General features: G+C 46.8%; 1 long non-coding RNA gene across 2 annotated transcripts; it reads left to right on the top strand.

The window, feature by feature from the left end:
• The first annotated feature begins 208 nt into the window (after positions 1-208).
• On the top strand, positions 209-10,724 carry LOC309857692. 2 transcript variants are annotated; one of them, XR_014307854.1, is made up of 3 exons: positions 209-1,504; positions 8,466-8,664; positions 10,439-10,724. It is a non-coding gene; the product is annotated as an uncharacterized lncRNA (long non-coding RNA). The 2 variants fall into 2 exon arrangements; XR_014307855.1 differs by having other exon boundaries at positions 10,436-10,724.
• Positions 10,725-17,507: the final 6,783 nt, after the last annotated feature.

The raw sequence follows: 17,507 nt of genomic DNA, 5'->3' as shown, positions 1-17,507 counted from the left end.
GGGGGGCGAGAAGGGAGGAGGAGGGAGAGAGGGAGAGGCCTGGGGAGAGAGGGAGTGCGCACTTTGCAGACCAGCTCCAACGGGAGGCGGTGGGGTAGAGGGAGCCAGGGAGGGGGAGCAAGGGAGGGAGGGAGGGGGAGCGGGAGGGAGGCCGATGGGGAGGGAGCGAGTCCACACTTCGCAAACCTCCCCCTGCCTCCCCCGGGAACCCAGCGCAGAGCTCACTCCCGGCCGAGCGCCCGCGGCGCTGCACCCGCCCGACCTCGGGGTGAAGGTCACGTTCGGGAAGGGGGAGGGGGCTGGGGGCGCGGGTGATGCACCCAGCGCGTCCGCGGAAGAAACCCTCCTCGCTCGAGCTGAGCCTCAGCCGGGAAAGCTCGGGCGGGCTCCCTGCCCTGCGCCCCGGCCCGGAAGCTAAGCGAAGACGCGAGCCGGTGCCCAAACCTCCCAGCTCAGGGCGGACGCGGGCGAACGCCGAGTGCGTTCTTCCCGGACGCGGGACGGACCGAAGCGGCTCGCGATCCGCCCGGTGCGCGAGCACAGGCCGGGGCTGCGGGCGCGCGCAGGGGTCCAGCCGCGAGGCTCTGCGCACGCCCCCGCCGACCGCCCGCGCGCGGGAGCAGGACGCTGACCTTTCGGAGCCCCCGGGAAGCGGCTGCGGCCGCAAGAAGAAAGCGATTTCCCCGCCGGCGAGAAAAGGAATGGAGATGCTGGGGATCGAACCCGGGACCTCATGCATGCTAAGCATGCGCTCTACCACTGAGCTACATCCCCACTGCACGAAACCGGGCTTTTCTAAGCGGCCTTCATGAAATGGAGCCAATTCACCCCCTTCCGCGTCTCCAACGAACCCGACCCGCTCTCGGTGACGGAGAGCTGGCATTTCCACTCTTCCCCGGAAGGCGCCCGGACCAACCCGCACCCGCCGGCTCCGGACGCGGAGAACGCGCCGGGCGGGGATCCCGCCGAGAAACACCGGTCGAGCACTTTCTCTTTTTCCCCAAAAGGTCTGTGGACCAAAGGAAGGATGCTTCCAGGGAAGAGAAAAACGCGTTCCCAATGACTGTCTTTAAGGAAGACACCAGAGTACCCCGAGTCCGCGCATTCCTGCACCCCGTTCCCGGGCTCCGGACGCCGCCGGGCGCCCTCTCCTAGATAACTGGGAGCCGGGGCAGGGATTGTTACGGAGCAACCTTGCACCGCGCACAGCTGGAGGGCTGAAGGCGGGAGGTGCTGGACTGCTGCCTGCGGCCGGCTGACCCCCATTTTATGCAAAAATGCCAGCCCAGTCCAGAGACTGAATCCCCAGACCCCGCTCCGATGCAAAGAAGGGAGAAACGCGGTACTTCCGAGACGGAGCTGAAACGTCTGCCTCCCCGGTGCCCCACGCGCTGCAGAAGGACTGGGTCTCCCGCGGTCCCGGCCCCTTCCTCCCCCGGGGGCGCGCCCCGAGAATGCAGGGCCCGGGCCCGGCGACCTGTGAGCCAGTCTGCAAGGATGGAGCGTATGCCAGGGAGAAAGGAGGGGAGCTGAGGCTGACGCTTGCAGGGGCGCCGGCGTGCGTGTGGCTCGGGGCAGCGGCACTGGGGGACGGGGGCGGGGGCGGGAGGAGGAGACCCGGCCGCGGGCGCCGGCGCGATCCCAGGGCTCCAGCACACCTCCTCCTTGCACCTGGCCGATGGAGCCTAAAGTGTGGTCCAGCGGCAGGGATGGGGGCCCCACACGGTTTACGCAAATCGTGAGTTATCTGAAATAATTAGGGCCCAACCCTTTCTGTTGCCCATGATTGCTTCAGTGGCAGGTATGCGACCCTCTGGTGGCTGACACACTAGCCAGCCAGGGTTTTGTCAGCATCAAAAGGGAAACGAGAGAAGAACAGTGACACTGCTTTTCAGCCTTCCAAGTTGATTTGCAAGGAGTATTGGTTCTGATAATAGTCAGGTATCTTGAGAGAAACAGATACCAATTATTTTTGTAAATAATGATTATTTGCCAAAGAACATTTTTTTAAAGTCTTGCTGTGAATATTAGTTATCTATTGCTGAGTAGTACTCCAAATTTTAATGGGTTAAGGAAATAAATGTTTATAATCTGGATTGTGTGGCTCAGAACTCCAGAGCAGCTTGGCTGGGTTCTGGCCCCAAGTGTCCTGTGAAGCAGAGCTCAGGTGTCCACAGGGCCTGCGGCCAGGAGGTTTGACTCTGTCTGCAAAACGCTTTCAAGATGTTGGGAGGAGGCCTCAGTCCCTGCTCAGCTAGGACTCCACCGACTGATTTACACAGGAGGGAACTCCCCAAAGGTGTTAATCAGGAGGGAAGGGTCTCAGCCAGGCTTCTTGAACGCTAGCTAAGACACTGTGTCATCCTTAACTGTGCCTCACTGCTGACCACAGCAACTGGCATAAGTAAATATTGGAATCATTTTTTAGAAAGAGTGAAAGAGTGACTGCATATTGTATACATGAATAAACAGAATGTTTTCTGTTAGGAGATTTTAAATGAAAAGGCGACCTACTAACAGCGGGGCGGGGGGAATTTTGCAAATCATCTATCTGGTTAGTTAGCTGATAAGGGATTAATATCCAAAATATATAAAGAACCCATACAATTCAATAGCAAAATTGAACAAATGATCCAATTTAAAAATAGGCAGAGGAACTGAACATTTTCCCAAAGATATACAAATGGCCAAAAGGTATGTGAAAAAGTGTTCAACATTACTTATCATCAGAGAAATAAAATAAAAGCCACAATGAGATCTCCCCTCACACCTGTTCCAACGGCTGTCAGCAAAAAGACAAGACTGTGGAGAACAGGGAGCCCTTCTGCATTTGCACAGCCACTAGGGAAAAAAGTACAGAGCTTCCTCAACAAACACAGAACTACTATGGATCCAGCAATTCTACTTCTGGGGGTCTACTGACGTGGGAAGGATGTTAGGATTCGAAGCCAACGGCCAGGAAAGAATTCTTGAGATGTCTTTATGTAAGAAGGTGGTTTTATTAGACCCCGGGGACAGGACCTGTGGGCAGGAAGAGCTGCGCTGGGCTCATGAGGAGTGGCCCATCACATAGTTTCAAGTTGGGACGGGGTCAGGGACAGCACAAACATCCAAGGTATTATTACCTCTCGATTTCCGTACTTTCAACCTCTGGTAACCACTTTTCTGCTGTTTTTATGAGTTTGACTTTTTGCCCCTCCTTCCCCATGGAAGTGGTACCATGCAGTTTGTCTTTCTCTGACTTACTTCACTTAACATAATGCCCTGAAGGTCCTTGGATGCTGTCACAAATGGCAGCGTCTCCCTCCTTCTAGTGGTGGTAATGATGAGGGAGCAGGAGGCTGGCTGAGGATGGAGCAGGGGCTGGTGCCTTGCACCCTCTCTCCACCCACTCCCCTTGGTAATATGTGTGACATTCCACAGGCACCCCTGACTGCCCTAAAAGAAGAACAAATAGTTAACTTGCAGAGATCACAGTCCTGAAAGGCAGGAGTCTCTCTTGGTTTACAAATGTCCTTGAGATTTACAGCAAAGAAGTTGCCTTATCAATAGCCCAATTTCCAAAGATATATAACTCAGTTCCTCAAGCCTTAACGTCACCCTCCCCTCCATAAAAAACCGAAGGAGACGGAGGTAGAAGGAAAAGTAAATAAAGTTAAATTTCTTTTAAAACCTAAATCTCACTAACAAGGACGTTTGATAGCAGGAATGTAACATTCCACCAGGAGACTCCCAATTGTTAATGCCTCATTAGAGGGAAAGTGGCCTTGGCTTGATAGAAACCAGGCCTTCAATATCCTGACAGTCTTCTTTACCCCAATAGCCCTTCTGAACACCCCTTTGTCCTCACCTACCCAACTCCTGTGTATATAACCAGCCACTCCTCACAACCCGGGGCAGCCGCATCTCTGCCTGCCCACGGGCCCTGTCCCCGTGCTCTAATAAACCACCTTTTTGCACCAGAGACGTCTTAAGAATTCTTTCTTTAGCCGTCGGCTCCGAACCTCACCCTACCGAACCTCACCTAGGTTCAAGAACTTCATCAGTAATAGTGCACTGAATACATAGACCACATCTTCTTTATCCATTCATCTCTTGATGGACGCCATGTGTTGCTACTGTGATCAATGCTACAGTGAACGTGGGAGTATGGGTATCTTTGATATCTGCTTTAATTTCCTTTGAGTATTGAAGGGTGGTGGTTCTAGTCACCAAATTCCACTGTGTGTGTGCAGGCAGCTTTCCCACACCAGTAAGCAATGCTCTGTATATCAGCCAAGTGTCCAGTCGTTCGGCTGAATTCTGACACTATTTTCCGGAGCCCATAGATTAAGAGCTCGATCCAGCAAAGAACGGTTTCTCTTCCCACTCACTGTCCCTCCTTCAGACACCACCACTGTACTTCTCACTGACTGGCTAGAAATCAGAGGTTCCCATGACCCACTCTTCTTGGGTTTGATAAATTTGCTAGAACAGCTCACATTACTCAGAGAAACATTTTACTTACTCAGTTAAAAGGATATGATTCAGAAACAGCCAGATGGCAGAGATGCTCAGGAAAAGGGCATGGCGCTTCTGTGCCCACCAAGTGCACGGCTCACATCAGATATCTACGTGATCGCAGACCCAGAAGCCCTCCAAGTCCTCTTCTCTGAGGTTTTTATGTGGAGAAGTCTCCACGCCTAGTAATGGCAGGACTGATTAAATCATTGCCTGCTGCCCATTGATTGATCCTCCCGCCCTTCTGTCCCTGAAGGTCAGAGAGGTAAGACGGAGAGCTCCAACCTTTAATCTCAGAGCTGGTCTCCGGGCAACCAGCCTCCCACTCTAGGTGCAACCACTATTAACATAACAAAAGTCACCTTTGTTGCTGTAAGGAAGTAGGAAATTCTATAGGCTTTAGGAGCTCAGAGCAGAAAGCAGAATACGTATTCCTAGTACAAACCACAATATCACAGATATACATGATGTGGGAAATAAAAGCAAGAGAAAAATTAAATTTCCTTAGTACTTAAGCCCATTCACAACTCCTTAAAACAGGCAGAGTGACCTTCCTCCAGAAACTTCACTGCCTGGATGTTGACACTTTGCTAAGGGCAAAAGGCAGTCACCGGCCAGATTCCCAGGACCTTTAAGTCTGCTTTAACAAATAAAAATTGTTTTGGAATTTTCTATCTCTAACTACCCTTGCCCAAGATATATGCTGGCAATCATGCCCCAAGCCTGTGGCCCCGGATATACCTTTGAAGCTCTTCCTGCCCACAGGTCCTGTCCCCGGGGTTTAATCAAACCACCTTCTTACATAAAGACATCTCAAGAATTCTTTCCTGGCCGTTGGCTTCGAATCCTAACATCCTTCCCACGTCAGTAGACCCCCAGAAGTAGAATTGCTGGATCCATAGTAGTTCTGTGTTTTTTGAGGAAGCTCTGTACTTTTTTCCCTAGTGGCTGTGCAAATGCAGAAGGGCTCCCTGTTCTCCACAGTCTTGTCTTTTTGCTGACAGCCGTTGGAACAGGTGTGAGGGGAGCCAACGGAGAAGGAGAGCAGGGTCCCTATGAACGCAGGACATGATGGCTTGAGCACCACTGGAGGACTAGTCCTGGGGAGGGGGTTAAGTTCTTGCCACGAAAAGTGTCTTCTGGAGCCCAGCAGCACTGACTTGGCCTGGGAGCTGGTTTTAAAACAGAGACTCTAAGGCCTCGCCCAGAACCACGCAGGTTTCATTTTAGCAAAATTCCCAGGTGATTTTGTATGGACTTTCCAGCAGTGCAGCACTGACAAGGGGCGTTTGTTTCATTTTAGCAGACAGCAACGCACACACATACCGGCACATTGTTTAAGCAGGCAGGACACGCAGAGAAGACGCGATGTTGGCCTTCATCTGCTTGCATTTTATGTCTAAAGTAGGAAGCAAGTTAGCTGAACGGACAAAGTGGGATGAGGTGTTTCAAAGAAGCGAAGAGTTCTTTACGTAGCTACTGTAATCTTGTTAGGGAAACGGAGGGAGAGAGGTATCAGCAAAAGGTTAACCGAGAACTCGCCCCCACCTCTGCTTCTTCTCTTGCCTCAAAGATGAACTTTGGACTGAAGGTGCCCAAAGTCCTATTCAGACGCACAGGGACAAAAGTCATAATGACGCCGCTGGTCTCGCTCCTCCTCTCTGAAGGACACTCCTCCTCTCTGAAGGACACTCCTCCTCTCTGAAGTGACACTAACTCGAATCCCAACACAGGAGGAGACGGAGATGGGCCAGGTCTCCTTGCTTTTACTCTGAGTGGGCGACGGGGATGCACAGCCCTGAGCTTCCCAGACCTTAGGCTGGGTGGGGACACCAGAGACCAGCGTGAAGGCCGGCTCACTGCCCAGAGCAGCTGGCAGGGGGATTCTCCGGCAGGACGCAGCAGTCTTTGATACGAAGTGGCAATTGGAACCATCTACAGCCAGACATCTGAGGGAGCCCGCTCAGTACGAAAGGAGCCTGCGCACACTGTCAAAATGTGGTCGAAGGGAAGGATCAAGGAACCTGAGCTGGATCCGTGGTGCGGCCTGTACAGGCTTCTCTAACAATACCACCGACCCTCTGCTTTATAAACAACGGAAATGTACTTCTCATCATCCTAGAGGCTGGCAAGTCCAAGGTCAGCACACAGGCAGATCTGGTGTCTCATGAGAACAGGCTTCCTGAATCACATGTGTCCTCACAGTGTGGAAGGGGCATGAGAGCTCTCTGAGGTCTCCTTTATTTATTTTTTTTAAGATTTATTCATATTTTTAAAAGATTTTATTTATTTATTTGACAGAGAGATCACAAGCAGGCAGAGAGGCAGGCAGAGAGGCAGGCAGAGAGAGGAGGAAGCAGGCTCCCCGCCAAGCAGAGAGCCCGATGCAGGGCTCGATCCCAGGACCCTGGGACCATTACCCCAGCCGAAGGCAGAGGCTTTAACCCACTGAGCCACCCAGGAGCCCCATGATTTATTCATTTTTATTTGAGAGAGAGAGAGCATACAAGCGGGGTTGGTGGCAGGGGGAGAGGGAGACAAGTCGACTCCCCGCTGAGCAGGGAGCCGGCATGGGCCTGGGTGTCATCACAGACCCAAGATCATGACCTGAGATCATGACCTGAGCCAAAACCAAGAGTCAAACACTCAACCGACGGGACCACCCGGTGCCCCTGAATTCTCCTTTATAAGGGCACTAATCCTATCACGAAGACCCCACCGCCATGACCTACTGACCTCCCAAAGGCTCACCTCCAAACACTATCACACCGAGGATTAGGTTTCAATCTGTGAACTCTGGGAGGTCACAAACATTCAGTCTACAGCAATGGAAAGAAGAACGTGTAGGAACTGAAGAGTCACAGGGAGAGAAATTCAGTAGAAAAACAGAAGTTGTGGAAGTGCCTGGACGAAACTGCCAAGACAGACAGATTAGAATGGGTGTGGTACATAGAATAATGGCCCCCAAGGACATCCATGTCCTAATTCCCAAACCTGCAAATCTTACCCTCTACAGTAATTGGGATTTCGAAGATCAACAAACTTGAAAATCTTGAGATGGAGAGATTATTCTGGATTATTCATGTGGGCCCAGTGTAATCCAAAGGGATCCTTGCAAGGGAAAGAGTGAGCAGAAGAAGTCAATCAGAGAAACGCAAAGCCAGATGATTTCATTCACATGTGGAATTTAAGAAACAAAACATGAACACAGGGTAAGGGACGGAAAAAGAAAATAGTATGAAAACAGAAGGAGACAAACCATAGGAGACTCTTCACCATAAGAAAAGAAGAGTTGCTGGGAGGGAGGTGGGATGGGCCATGGGGTCACTGGGGGACGGGCACGAGGGAGGGCACCTGCTGTGGTGAGCACTGGGTGTTCTCCGAGACGGATGAATCACTGAATTCTAACCCCGAAACTAATACACTGTATGTTAACTAAATTAAATTTAAATTTAAAAAATTTTAAATTACTGTATATCGCATGGACTTAATATTTCAGCATAAGACGGATTCATGCTAATATGGAGAAGATGGCCATGGATGTGAGCAGCTAAACCAACATGGAAGTTAGGGTTTTGGGGGAAACAGAGATTGGAGCAGCCAGAGGCTGAGGTCCTCAGTGACCTGTCTACACGGGTGCTGATGCCACCAAACTGGGTGCAAGAAGAGAGACACCAGTCTCCATTCATCTAGGACGAAGCCTCTTTCTTTCCTTTCTTTTCTTCTTTTATTTCTTCTTTCTTTTTAAGATTTTATTTATTTATTTATTTATTTTTGACGAGAGGAGATCACAAGTAGGCAGAGCAGCAGGCAGAGGGAAAGGGAGAAGTGGGCTCCGTCCTAAGCAGAGAGTCCAATGCTGGACCTCATCCCAGAACTCAGAGATCGTGACCTGAGCCAAAAGCAGTTGATAAACCAGCTGAGCCACCTAGGCGCCCCTCATATATATATATTTTTTAATGCAGATACAAATTAATGGTTTGGAAATTGGAATGTGGTCTCACGAAGGTGCCTCCTGACTCCAAGACTGAAGACTGTGCTGATTCAACCTGAAACAGGCATGTCATTGGGAAGAGGCAGTTGAAGTTAAACCAAGAGAGTTCGTCTAGGAGGCCTGTCCAACAAGGAACCGTGAATTACAGAGAGCGGAGCTGAAGCACCCAGGTGAGACGGAATACACCTCTAAGGCCTCAAAATGGAAGGACGGGGGGGGGGGGCGGGCGGGGCGTGTACATCATGCAAGGTACCAGACAGGGTAGAGCACTGGAGGGCTCACGTCTGCAGTGGTGAACTGGGATAGTAAGAAAGAAACAGAGGGCTTAGCTGGTCAAACGGTTTCCAAGTAAATTAACCATCCTCTGTAGCCCAAAAGATCGCAATGGAAGTGGAAAAATGGGTGAGAAGTAGTGATTAAGAAATTAAGACTGAAATGCTCTCAAAATTTAGCTATATTCCAGAGATGGATCCTCTGTTGGACCTTAATCTCTTCCAAAAAAAAAAAAAAAAAAACCAAAAATGAGCTCTGCCTACTGTCCAGGTCCTTAGGAGCATTCAAGCCTCTGACTCCCTTACTTTGGGGTTCATAAAGAATGGTCTTAGCACAGGTCTTGACGTCCTGACGCTCACTCCTCAGAGGAGGTCCCCAACACAGCTCTTGGGACTCCTGCAGTAATGACCGAATACATCTTGTTTTCATCTTCTTTTACCACCATTCCTAACCCATTTCTCACACTGTTTACAGAATAATCTGACTGTAGCAATTGTCTATAATGCTTCAGTGTCTCCTCACTGCTGACTGGGTCCTCTGGGAAAGCAGCCACAGGGATATTGTCATCGGAAATGTGTGTGTGTGTGTGTGTGTGTGTGTGTGTGTGTGTGTGTGTGTGTTTCTTTATTACGTTTAGGGAATCTGACAGTTTCAGAGTCAGACACTTACTGTCAAGGCTACTAGCATTGATCTAAACCTGGCCAAGTAGATATTCTTCCCCACTTAAGTTAACCATACTCAGTGTTTGCTTTTTGCAACCAAGAACACTGATAAAGCCCAAAATCCTTGATAAGCCATACAGTCCTCCATCTCCTACATTTCCCTACAGCATCCTGTGATTCAGGCATGTGTAACTATCTAAATTTCCCCATGTTCTGTGTCATGTCTTCATGCCATGTCCATGATCCTCATTTCCAGCTGCAAACCTCCCACTTACTCACTGGTATCTTCGTTTGTGAGGATTTTCCTGAGCTGCCTCCTCAAGAACTGATCCTACCCTCTGCTCTGTCCCAGCGTATCTCCTACAAACCTCCAAAATGCTAATTATAACAGATGCAAATATGGTTTATAAATTGCCTCTCCTCCTTTCAGTTGTTAACTCCTGATTTAGCAGCTACACAGTAATACTGAAAAACCACCCAACAAAGGTTTATTAATTACTGGATTTCCTTTAAATAAGGGTAGACAAATACATGGTGCCATTTTACTGTATTTTTAAATGTGCATAGAAACAGTAAATTATTGGTATTACATTATCACTATTTCAAAGCGCTCATTTGGATCAAGGCATGAATGTATGTGCCGTTAGAAACCATCTGATGAGAGATGGCCAGAATGCTGCCTCATTAGGGTCTCCAGTGTTGCCCCACAGTCACCCGCGGGTTTCTAACCCACTCCACTTTACGCTATTTCTAACCTTTTCCCAGACCTTCTGCGCTGGACAGGACCAGCTCTCCTGCACAGAATCCTAAGTAAAGCCAAAGCGGCAGTGAGAAATGAAATGGTAACTAGGTTAGTAACTATGGTCTAGGAAGAAATTCCCCTAATGGTCTTCGGGTGGACCCCTGAATATTGAGATGCAACTACTACCTCAATACCCAAAACCCTATCCTAGCAGCCCCTAAAAAATTACTAAAAGGTATTTTACTGTCACTGATTATTTTCCAGCAGAAAGTGAGAATGGATGGAACCTCATGTAACTGAGCTAAATCATTCTGTGCTACCAGCTGTTCTCCCTCTTCCTGGATGCTTTCATAGGAGGAATTTCTCCCCAATTGTCCCTCTGGCTTTGTACCTCTCACTGCATGATAAAACACCCCAGGGAGATTTCCAGAGAGCAGGGAATATGCGGTGGTTAATGAAATGCTAGAGAGGGAAACATACCGACGGGAAATAGCTCTATTTAACCGGGACGAGAACGGTTAAAGGTGAGAAAGGGCTAAAACGTTTCACCTGGAACTTCGGCAAAGGGAATAAAAGAGCCGGCGTGGAGATGCCGGGGATCGAACCCGGGGCCTCATACATGCGAAGCATGCGCTCTACCACTGAGCTACATCCCCTGGCGAGGGGCGCCGGCTGGGCAGCCTTCCTGTCCTGTTAAATGCGCGCGACGCTTCGGCGCTGGTTGGTCTCCGACCTGAGCGCGGCGGTGCGGGAGGGACCACCCCGCAGCCTCGTCCGCCGCGTCCGCGCCGCCCCCGGCCCGACCCGGCCACGGCCCCCGGCGCCCGCGGACGCGCAGGGCAGAGCCGCCACCGCCGCCCCGCAGCCCCGGGCCCGCCCCGGCGCCCGCAGGAAGCGCGCAGGGGAGTTCCAGGAAGCTCGGACGCACGTCCTGCCGCCGGAGGCTCCCGGAAAATGCCCGCCCAGGCCGGCCGCCGAGTCGGCCGAGAGCCGCGCGGATCTCGGGGGCGCCCGGCGCGACCCCGCTCGGGAACAACCTGCGGACCCGCGGACCCGCGCAAATCCTGCCCGATCGTGCGTCCCCGAGGCACCGGCTCGGACGCACTGACCTCCGCGCGCGGACCCTGCAGCGCCCACCCGGGAACCCGGCTCCGGGAGGATCACGAAGCCCGAGATCAAGAAGCCCGCTTTCCTCCAGCCACGCGCCGGCTTCTCTTCGCTCGCGAGCGCCCGAGCCCCCGCGAGGCCGCCCCCCGGGGAGCCCGCACCGCCCACCCGCGCCCCCCGACAGCCGCCATCCACCAAAAGACCCCTGGGACCCCCCCGCCCCTCGTTTTCTCTCACTTACGAAGTCATACAGGAGAGAAAAGCGGCTGTTCAAAAGTAAAAATGACATTTTAAAAAAGTCGTTGGTAAGTGGAACTTCATTAAAATTAAAAAACTTCTGCTCTGAGAAAGACACTCTCAAGACAAGAAGACGACAAGCCATAGACTGGGAGAAATACTTGAGAGACACAGACATGGTACCAGAATGGGGTCCAAAGTATAAAAAGAACTCTTAAAACTCAACAATAAGGAAACAACTGATTTTGAAAACAGACAGAATACCTTACCAGATTCTCACCGAAGATACACAGATGCCAAACAGGCATATGGAAAGATGGACCGCACCAAAAGTCATCAGGGAAATGCAAATTAAAACAATAATGAGGTATCAGGACACACCTATTGGGATGGCCAAACCACACCAAGAGCACCAAGTAGTGGGGAGAGTGTGGAAAGATGGAAACTCTGGTTTGCTGCTGGCGATAAGCCACAAGCTGTGATACTGTTACTGGTGGACCCATGCCTTGATACATTTGTCGGAACCCACAAAACGTGCAACACTGAAGCGAACTGAGGTAGCCCATGACCTCTGCGTGATGATGAGCTCTCCATGCAGGTGTTCGTTCTTCCTGTGTTCCCTGGATCTCTCTCTTGTCTTATTACATCAGCTACTACTTCCAATGATGTGGAGAAAGTAATGCGAGGGGACATCCTTGCTTTACTCCTGGTCTTCACTAGAAGCTTTCCATTTCTCACCACTAGCTGTCAGCTACAGGATTTTTGTAGATACGTATTCTTTATCAAGCTGAGGACATTCCCTTTTATTCTGAGTTTGCTGAGAGCTTTCATCAAAAACGAGAGTTGGATTTTGTCAAATGCTTTTCTGCATCTACTGATATGGTCATATGATTTCTCGTTAGCCTGTTGGTACGATGGATCACATCTACTGAGTTTCAAATGTTGAACTAGCCTCGCCTACCTGCAGTAAATCCTACTTGGGCATGATGTAGAATTTTTTTTTATATACATTGTTGGATTTGATTTGCTATTTTTTGAGAATTTTTTGCATTTATGTTCATGAGAGATACTGGTCTCTAGTTTCCTTTGTTGGGAATGACTTTGATTTTGGTGTTAGGCTAAAGCTGGCCTCATACAATGATTAAGTAAGTATTCCTGATGTTTCTTTCTACTGGAAAAGACTGTTGAGAATTGGTGTAATTTCTTCCTTAAATGTTCGGTAGATTCCCCAGTGAATGCATCTGGTCTTGGAGCTTTCTGTTTCAGAAGGTTATTGCTTATTGATTCAATTTCTTTAACATGTGTAGATTTATTCAGATTTTTATTTCTTTTTGTGTGAATTAGTCAGTGTGATTTTCCCTTTTCTTTTTTATTACAGAACATCTTAACATACATGAGAACAAAAAAGAATATTGTAATGAATTTCCACATATCTATTCTTAGTTTTAGTATCAACTCATAACCAATTTGCCTCATAATCAGAGAAGCTTTGATGTTCAATTCTGTTCCTATGAATGAGTTCCAGCATCTTTTCATATATTTCATATATTCAAGACCCATTTTTTAAGGACCCATTTCTATTTTCCTTCTGTGAACAATCTTTTCATATTCTTTGCCAAAATTTTCTGGTAAATATTTGATATTTTTCTGATTGATTTGTTAGCTCCTTTTATATGTAGAGGAGCACAGTAATTGGTATTTTCCCAAATATATACATGTTCTGAACATGCTTTTCTGCTCCCTTGAAGTTAGGTGTGACCATTTCTTTCCACCCCAAAGGCATGTGGCTTCTCACTTAAACTTTAAAAGGCGAATGAGAAACAGATGCAAAAAAGAAGCTTTCCCAAAACTTCCTCTAAGTAAAAGCAGAAACTTCTGAGAAATGAGGGCTGTCACAAATTCCCTCTCCTGGGAGCTTTTATGGCCATGAAAAAGTGGAAAGTTGGTGCTGAGATGGATTCCCCCAGGTAAGACTTATTCCATTGGTTTCCCCCCTAGATTTGCCTTCCCACAGTTTGCTGCCCTTGAAAGTCCAAAGCCCTTGTCCTTTATTTTGTGACTTCTCTACAAATGTATTGTTCTTTGCTAAGATGCTCTATAAGCCCAAGTTTGAGCTACCCCTCTTAGTTACTCAGCATGAAGAGCTCCCATGTGACACAGGCTGCATGTATCAGGAAACCTGTGTTCAGTTTCTGCCTGTTAATCTGGTTTTTGTCAGTTTAATTTGCAGGGCCCCAGGCAATGAATTTAAACTGGGTAGAAGAACTAGATTTTTTTCCTCCCCTACACTACTTTATCATCATAAATCCCAGATTGAGCACACTGAGGAGGAAAGTCATCAACCAACCAAAGAGGGGAAAAAAATATCATATGCTAAGAATAAGCTTTTATTATTAAGTCGCTGAGATCTTGTGGCTAGTTTCCTCTTACACTCCAATCAAGCCTATGCTGAGTGACACGGGGAATCCTTTTGGTGATATGAATAGCAATTCTCTTTTCCTAGCCTAAGATTTCTCTTTGAATTTGCTTGTGGATTTTTACTCTGTCATACAGGATGTTTTGTTTTGTTTTACTCCATGATTATTCTAATAATACATATTTATTGCACAAAATTTGGAAAGTAGGAGAAGGGTAAATATACTAAGGAAAAATTCACTATACTCTTACCACTCTTTCAGAAGCTCTCTTGAAATAAAATTTGTCAGTATTTTCCTTCAAATAATCATCAGTTTTAAAAAGATTTTATTTATTAGAGAGAGAGAGAGAATGAATGTGCAAGCAGGGGGAGGACCAGTGTGAGAGGGAAAATCCCAAGTAGAGTTTGGAGTCCTATCATGGGGCTCGATCCCAAGACCCTGAGATCATTATCTGAACTAAAATCAAGAGTCAGATTCTTGCTGGAGAGAGCTACCCAAGCACCCCTAGTCTTGAATTTTTTAATCACAGTTGGAAACACCATCTGGCATTCATCCTGCTTTATACTGTGGAATATGGAATCATTTTTTTCTTCCTAGGTAACTACCCAGATTTTGCTACTTCAATTATTAAACAGCCTATCTTTACCCAGAATGGAAGACTGTAACTCACTAGGCTTGTAGTTATAAATCTAGCAGACAGAAATAAAGTATGGATATAGAAGAGCTGAGCCTGGATAACTAGTTAACGACAATTAGCTCGTTTGACTGAACAGATATATACAGAACTCCTGAGAACAAAGTTCTCTCATGATCAAAATAACATTATACCAACTGCAGAGTCTAAAACCCTGCGGAATCACAAGAGGAAATCTGGAAGGAACCCAAATATATGGAGGCTACAGAGCATCCTAGTAAAGAATGAATGGGTCAATGCAACTGCCCCTCAGAACAATGTATTACTTAAAATATAACCCATGGGAAATTTTGCTAGTTACCAAGCACATTTAGATATAGCCTTAAGAAAAACACATACTGGCAACAGGTCTTTGGGGGAGAGGATGACACACGGCCTTGAAGCTGAGCAGCGGGGAAGCCCGGCTAATTCAGGGTGGAACGCCGCCTGCTTCATTTTCCCGTTATCTTCCCCTTCTCCCCCCAAAAGCACCTGTGGCTAGTTAGATAAGTCCTTTGAATGTTCTTGTTCAACTATAAACTTTATACTGCTTGGACAGACATATTTTGCCCTCCTTCTTGTTTATCTACAAGGCCTATGACTAATGTTTGGCCTTCTTCAGCTCTTCTGTTGGTTACTGTTTCTATCTAAGAAAAGCAAGACTGAGGAGTTGTTCGGGGCAACAGTCTTTTCTACTGTTGTCCCCTGCTCCCTTTCTCTTGCAGCTGACTTGTTTGTGCCTCATTCTTCTCCTGTTCGCCAACAGGAAGTGGCAGGTCAACCAGGAAACTAAAGAAGAATTGAAAAAATTCATGGAAACAAATGATAATGAAAACACAATGGTTCAAAATCCCTGGGACACAGCAAAGACAGTCCTGAGAGGAAAATATATCGTGATATAGCCTTTCTCAAGAAACACGAAAGGTCTCAAATACACAACCAACGCTACACCTAAAGGAGCTAGGTCTCAAATACACAACCAACGCTACACCTAAAGAAAGCCTACACCTAGCAGAAGAAAGAAATAATAAAGATCAGAGCAGAAATCGATGAAACAGAAACCAAAAAACAAAACAGAACAAAACAAAATAAAACCCAACCAAAAAAAAAAAACACCAAAAACCAAAAAACAAAACCAGAACAAATCAACGAAACTAGGAGCTGGTTCTTTGAAAGAATTAGTAAGATTGATAAACCCCTGGCCAGACTTATCAAAACGAAGAGAGAGGACCCAAATAAGTAAAATCATGAATGAAAGAGGAGATATCACAACCAACACCAAAGAAATACAAACAATTATAAGAACATATTATGAGCAACTATATGCCAGCAAATTTGGCAATCTGGAAGAAATTGATGCATTCCTAGAGACATATAAACCACAACTGAACTAAGAAGAAAGAGAAAACCTGAACAGACCCATAACCAGTAAGGATGTTGAAGAAGTCATCAAAAATCTCCAAACAAGAGCCCAGGGCAAGACGGCTTCCCGGAGGAATTCTACCAAACATTTTTTTAAAAGTATTAATTCCTATTCTACTGAAACTGTTCCAAAAAATAGAAATGGAAGGACAATTTCCAAACTCGTTTTATGAGGGCAGCATTACCTTGATCCCAAAACCAGACAAAGATCCCATCAATAAAGAGAATTATAGACCAATATCCTTGATGAACACAAATACAAAAATTCTCAACAAAATACTAGCCAATAGGATCCAACAGTACATTAAAAGGATTATTCACCACAACCAAGTGGGATTTATTTCAGGGCTGAAAGGTTGATTCAACAGCCACAAATCAATGTGATACAATACATTAATAAAAGAAAGAACAAGAAGCATATCATACTCTCAATAGATGCTGAAAAAGCATTTGACAAAGTAAAACATCCTTTCTTGATCAAAAGTCTTCAAAGTGTAGGGATAGAGGGTACATACCGCAATATGATCAAAGCCATCTATGGGAAACCCATAGCAAATACTGGGGAAAAACTGACAGCTTTTCTCCTAAGGTCAGGAACATGGCAGGGCTGTCCACTATCACCACTGCTATTCAACATAGTATTAGAAGTCCTAGCCTCAGCAATCAGACAACAAAAAGAAATTAAATGCATCCAAATTGGCAAAGAAGAATTAAAACTATCACTCTTTGCAGATGATATGATACTATATGTGGAAAACCCAAAAGACTCCACTCCAAATCTGCTAGAACTTGTACAGGAATTCAGTAAAGTATCAGGATATAAAATCAATGCAAAGAAATCAGTTGCATTTCTTTACACCAACAAGAAGACAGAAGAAAGAGAAATTAAGGAGCCAATCCCATTTACAATTGCACCCAAAACCATAAGATACCTAGGAATAAACCTAACCAAAGAGGCAGAGACTCTATACTCAGAAAACTATAAAGTACTCATGAAAGAAATTGAGGAAGACACAAAGAAATGGAAAAATGTTCCATGCTCATGGGTTGGAAATTCCATTGTGAAAATGTTATGCTACCTAAAGCACTCTACATATTTAATGCAATCCCTATCAAAATCCCATCCAATTTTTTCAAAGAAATGTAACAAATAATCCTAAAATTTGTATGGAACCAGAAAAGACCTCGAATAGCCAAAGGAATGTTGAAAAAGAAAGCCAAAGTTGGTGGCATCACAATTCCAGACTTCAAGCTCTATTACAAAGTTGTCATCATTAAGACAGTATGGTACTGGCACAAAAACAGACACGTAGATCAATGGAACAGAACAGAGCCCAGAAATGGACTCTCAACTCTATGGTCAACTAATCTTTGACAAAGCAGGAAAGAATGTCCAATGGAAAAAAGACAGTCTCTTCAGCAAGTGGTGGGGGGAAATTGGCCAGCCACGTGCAGAAGAATGAAACTGGACCATTTCCTT

This window comes from Mustela nivalis, assembly GCF_964662115.1.
Source record: "Mustela nivalis genome assembly, contig: HAP1_SCAFFOLD_1091, whole genome shotgun sequence".
In the NCBI taxonomy this organism is placed as follows: domain Eukaryota; kingdom Metazoa; phylum Chordata; class Mammalia; order Carnivora; family Mustelidae; genus Mustela; species Mustela nivalis.
This window is presented reverse-complemented; position numbering and strand designations above follow the sequence as displayed.